We start from the raw sequence: 6,200 nt of genomic DNA on the forward strand, positions 1-6,200 counted from the left end.
ACCAGGGTACCTGGCTGGGCGTTTAACACCCAAAAAGGTAGGATTTTGGGCGTTAAACGCCAGAATGGATGCCATTCTGGGTGTTTAACGCCAGGATGACACAAGAGGGAAGATTTTGTTTTTAATTCAAATCTTTTTCAAATTTTCATAATTTTTCAAAATCAAATCTTTTTTAAATCATATCTTTTCAATCATATCTCTTCAAAATCAATTTCTTTCCATTTTTTTTATTATTTTCGAAAATCCTTGCTACTATTAATGATTTACTTCAAAATTTTCAAGTTGTTACTTGCCTATTAAGAAAGGATCAAATTTTAAATTTTAAGAGTCATATCTTTTAATTTCTTGTTAGTCAAGTAATCAACTTTAATTTTAAAAAACTTTCTTTTTTTTTAAATTGATTTTCAATCATATCTTCTCAATCATATCTTTTCAATCACATCTTTTTCAAAATTAACTCTCAATCATATCTTTTTGATTTCTAATTTTAAAATCTTTTTCAAAAATCACTTAATTTCTTTCCCAATCTTAATTTTCGAAAATCTCAATCAAATTTTTAAATTTTTTTTATTATTTCAAAATCTTTTTTATTTATTTTTGAAAATTCTTCCCCTCTTCTCACATCCTTCTATTTAAGGGACTAACACTCCTCCTCAAGGTGCAATTCGAATTCTATCCCTCTTAATAAGTTTGAATTCTCCTCTCTCTACCTCCTCCTTCTATTCTTCTTTTCCTCTGACAGCTCAAGGAATCTTTATACTATGACATAGAGGATTCCCTACTTTCTTGTTCTCTTCTCTTTCATATGAGCAGGAGCAAAGATAAAGGCATACTTGTTCAAGCTGATCCTGAACCTGAAAGGACCTTGAAGAGAAAGCTAAGAGAAGCTAAAGCACAATTCTCTCTAGAGGGCCTAACAGAGCTTTTCAAGGAGGAAGAAACCATGGCAGCCGAAAACAACAATGCCAACAATGCAAGGAAGGTGCTTGGTGACTTTACTGCACCTACTCCCGACTTTTATGGGAGAAGCATCTCAATCCCTGCCATTAGAGCAAACAACTTTGAGCTTAAGCCTCAATTAGTTTCTCTGATGCAACAGAATTGCAAGTTTCATGGACTTTCATTGGAAGATCATCATCAGTTCTTAGCTGAATTCTTGCAAATCTGTGACACTGTCAAGACCAATGGGGTTGACCCTGAAGTCTACAGACTTATGCTCTTCCTTTTTGCTGTAAGAGACAGAGCTAGGACATGGTTGGATTCACAACCCAAAGAAAGCCTGAACTCCTGGGAAAAGCTAGTCAATGCCTTCTTGGCAAAGTTTTTTCCACCTCAAAAATTGAGTAAGCTTAGAGTGGAAGTCCAAACCTTCAGATAGAAGGAAGGTGAATCCCTCTATGAAGCTTGGGAAAGATACAAGCAATTGATCAGAAGGTGCCCTTTTGACATGCTTTCAGAATGGAGTATCATAGGAATCCTCTATGATGGTCTGTCTGAACTGTCCAAGATGTCATTGGACAGCTCTGCTGGAGGATCTCTTCATCTGAAGAAGACGCTTGTAGAAGCTCAGAAACTCATTGAGATGGTTGCAAATAACCAATTCATGTACACTTCTGAAAGGAACCCTGTGAATAATGGGATAACTCAGAAGAAAGGAGTTCTTGAGATTGATACTCTGAATGCCATATTGGCTCAGAACAAAATATTGACTCAGTAAGTCAATATGATTTCTCAGAGTCTGGTTGGAATACAAGCTGCACCAGGCAGTACTAAGGAAGCTTCCCCTGAAGAAGCTTATGATCCTGAGAACCCTACAATGGAAGAGGTGAATTACATGGGAGAACCCTATGGAAACACCTATAACCCTTCATGGAGAAATCATCCAAACATCTTATGGAAGGATCAACAGAGGCCTCAACAAGGCTTCAACAACAATAATAGTGGAAGAAATAGGTTTAGCAATGGCAAACCTTTTCCATCATCTTCTTAGCAACAGATAGAGAATTCCAAGGAGAGCCATTCTGAATTAGCAACCATAGTCTCTGATCTAATTAAAACCACTCAAAGTTTCATGACTGAAACAAGGTCCTCCATTAGAAATTTGGAGGCACAAGTGGGTCAGCTGAGTAAGAAAGTTACTGAACTCCCTCCTAGTACTCTCCCAAGCAATACAGAAGAGAATTCAAAGAGGGAGTGTAAGGCCATAAACACATCCCACATGGCCGAACCTGAAGAGGAGGAAGAGGCAGTGATTTCCACTGAGGAAGACCTCAATGGACATCCACTGGCCTCCAATGCGTTCCCTAATAAGGAACCGTGAGAATCTGAGGCTCACACTGAGACCATAGAGATTTCATTGAATTTACTTCTGCCATTCATGAGCTCTGATGAGTATTCTTCCTCTGAAGAGGATGAAGATGTTATTGAAGAGTAAGTTGCTAAGTACCTTGGAGCAATCATGAAGCTAAATGCCAGGTTGTTTGGTAATGAGATGTGGGAGGATGAACATCCATTGCTCATCAAAGAACTGGATGACTTGACTAGGCAGAGATTACCTCTGAAGAGACAAGACCCTGGAAAATTCTTAATCCCTTGTAACATAGGCACCATGACCTTTGAGAAGGCTCTGTGTGACCTGGGGTCAAGTATAAACCTTATATCTCTCTCTGTAATGAAGAAGCTAGGGATCATTGAGGTACAAGCTACAAGAATCTCACTGGAGATGGCAGATAATTCAAAGAAACAGGCTTATGGACTTGTAGAGGATGTCTTGGTAAAGGTTGAAGACCATTACATCCCTGCTAATTTCATAATCCGAGAGACTGGGAAGTGTGTGGATGAATCCATCATCCTTGGCAGACCCTTCCTATCCACAGCAAAAGCTATAATTGATGTTGACAGAGGAGAATTGATCATTCAAGTGAATGAAGATTCCCTTGTGTTTAAAGATCAAGGATATCCCTCTGTAACCATGGAGAGGAAGCATGAAGAGCTTCTCTCAATACAGAGACAAACAGAGTCCCCACAGTCAAACTCTAAGTTTGGTGTTGGGAGGTTCCAACATTGCTCTAAACATCTGTGAGGCTCCATGAGAGCCACTGTCAAGCTATTGACATTAAAGAAGCGCTTGTTGGGAGGCAACCCAATCTTTAACTATCTATATTGAATTTCTATTTTCTTTTGTTATTTTATATTTTTTGTAGGTTGATGATCATGTGAAGTCACAAAAACAATTGAAAAAGCAAAAACTGAAGTAAAAACAGTATTAAAAACAGAACACCCTGGAGGAGAAACTTACTGGCGTTTAAACGCCAGTAAGGGTAGCAGAATGGGCGTTAAACGCCCAGTCTGGCACCATTCTGGGCGTTTAACACCAGAAATAGGCACCAAAATGGCATTTAACGCCAGGAATGGCAGCAAGGGGTGTTTTTGCACGCCACATGGTGCAGGGATGAGAAATCCTTGACACCTCAGGATCTGTGGACCCCACAGGATCCCCACCTACCCCATCTCTCTCTCTCTTCTTCACCCATTCACCAATCACCTCAATACCTCTTCCGCAAAAACCCCTCACCTATCGAACCCTACCCCTCTCTCCACTCCTATATAAACCCATCTTCACTCATTCATTTTCACACATCATACACTACTTCTCTCCCTTGGCCGAACCACAAAACCCCTTCCATCTCCTCCATTTCCTTATTCTACTCTTTTCTTTCTTCTTTTGCTCGAGGACGAGCAAACTTTCTAAGTTTGGTGTGGTAAAAGTGTTGCTTTTTGTTTTTCCATAACCATTTATGGCACCTAAGGCCGGAGAAACCTCTAGAAAGAGGAAAGGAAAGGCAAAAGCTTCCGCCTCCGAGTCATGGAAGATGGAGAGATTCATCTCAAAGGTCCATCAAGACCACTTCTATAAAGTTGTAGCCTAGAAGAAGGTGATCCCGAGGTCCCTTTTAAGCTCAAAAAGCGTGAATATCCAAAGATCCGACATGAAATTCGAAGATGAGGTTAGGAAATTCTCACCAACCCCATTCAACAAGTCGGGATCTTAATGGTTCAAGAATTCTATGCCAATGCATGAATCGCCAAGAACCATGATCAAAGTGTAAACCCGGACCCTAAGAATTGGCTTACAATGGTTCAGGGGAAATGCTTAGATTTCAGTCCGAAAAATGTAAGGTTGGCATTCAACTTGCCCATGATGCAAGGAGATGCACACCCCTACACTAGAAGGGTCAACTTTGATCAAAGGTTGGACCAAGTCCTCATAGACATTTGTGAAGAGGATACTCAATGGAAGAGAGATTCAAGAGGGAAGCCAGTTCAACTAAGAAGGCATGACCTCAAGTCCGTGGCTAGGGGATGGTTGGAGTTCATCCAACGCTCAATCATTCTTACTAGCAACCGGTCTGAGGTTACTATAGACTGGGCTATCATGATCCATAGCATCATGATTGGAGAGGAAATAGAAGTTCATGAGGTTATATCCCAAGAACTCTACAAGGTAGAGGACAAGTCCTCTACTTTGGCAAGGTTAGCCTTCCCTCATCTCATTTGTCACCTTTGCAATTCGGCTTGAATTGACATAGAGGAAGACATCCTCATTGATGAGGATAAGCCCATCACTAAGAAGATGATGGAGCAAACAAGAGATCCCACTCATGGACAAGAGCTTGAGGAAATTCCTCATCATGAAATCCCTCAGATGCCTCAAGGGATGCATTTTCCTCCACAAAACTATTGGGAGCAAATCAACACCTCCCTAGGAGAATTAAGTTCCAACATGGGACAACTAAGGGTGGAGCACCAAGAGCACTCCATCTTCCTCCATGAAATTAGAGAAGACCAAAGAGTCATGAGGGAGGAGCAACAAAGGCAAGGAAGAGACATTGAGGAGCTCAAGCACTCCATATGATCTTCAAGAGGAAGAACAAGCCGCCATCACTAAGGTGGACCCGTTCTTTAATTTCCTTGTTCTTATTTTCCTATTTTTCGAAAATTATACTTTATGTTTTATTTAAATTTGTGTCTTATTACATGATCACTAGTGTCTAAATGTCTATGCCTTAAAGTTATGAATGTCCTATGAATCCATCACCTTTCTTAAATAAAAAGTGTTTTTAATTGCAAAAAGAAAAAGAAGTGCATGAATTTCAAATTTTAAAAACAGATTAATTATTTTGATGTGGTGGCAATACTTTTTGTTTTCTGAATGAATGCTTGAACAGTGCATTTTTTTTAATTTATTGATTAAGAATGTTAAAATTGTTGGCTCTTGAAAGACTAATGGAAAAGGAGAAATGTTATTGATAATCTAAAAAATTATAAAAATGATTCTTGAAGCAAGAAAAAGCAGTGAAATGCATGCGAAAAAAATAAGAAAAAGAAAGAAAAGAAAAAAGCAAGCAGAAAAAGCCAATAGCCCTTTAAACCAAAAGGCAAGGGTAAAATAAAAAGGATCCAAGGCTTTGAGCATCAGTGGATAGGAGGACCTACAGGAATAAAATCCTGGCCTAAGCGGCTAAACCAAACTGTCCCCAACCATGTGCTTGTGGCGTGAAGGTGTCAAGTGAAAAGCTTGAGACTGAGCGGTTAAATTTGTGGTCCAAAGCAAAAAGAGTGTGCTTAAGAGCTCTGGACACCTCTAATTGGGGACTCTAGCAAAGCTGAGTCACAATCTGAAAAGGTTCACCCAGTTATGTGTCTGTGGCATTTATGTATCCGGTGGTAATACTGGAAAACAAAATGCTTAGGGTCACGGCCAAGACTCAAAAAGTCATTGTGTTCAAGAATCAACATACTAAACTAGGAGAATCAATAACACTATCTGAATTTAGAGTTCCTATAGATGCCAATCATTCTGAACTTCAAGGGATAAAGTGAGATGCCAAAACTGTTCAGAAGCAAAAAGCTAATAGCCCTGCTCATCTAATTAAGACTGATCTTCGTAGATGTTTTTGGAATTCATTGTATATTCTCTTCTTTTTATCCTACTTTGTTTTTGGTTGCTTGGGGACAAGCAACAATTTAAGTTTGGTGTTGTAATGAGCGGATAATTTATACGCTTTTTGGCATTATTTTTAGGTAGTTTTTAATATATTTTAGTCACTTTTTATTATATTTTTATTAGTTTTTAAATAAAAATCACATTTCTGGACTTTACTATGAGTTTGTGTGTTTTTCTATGATTTCAGGTATTT

The 6,200-nt window shown here is 39.0% G+C and overlaps 1 non-coding gene across 1 annotated transcript; it reads right to left on the minus strand.

Moving 5' to 3' along the window:
- Positions 1-1,345: 1,345 nt before the first annotated feature.
- Positions 1,346-1,453, minus strand: LOC148549092 (small nucleolar RNA R71). Its single transcript, XR_015898087.1, has one exon. It is a non-coding gene; the product is annotated as a small nucleolar RNA R71 (small nucleolar RNA).
- Between the last annotated feature and the right edge of the window lie 4,747 nt (positions 1,454-6,200).

This window comes from Arachis ipaensis, chromosome B8, assembly GCF_059453495.1.
Source record: "Arachis ipaensis isolate K30076 ecotype BB chromosome B8, ASM5945349v1, whole genome shotgun sequence".
Taxonomy (NCBI): domain Eukaryota; kingdom Viridiplantae; phylum Streptophyta; class Magnoliopsida; order Fabales; family Fabaceae; genus Arachis; species Arachis ipaensis.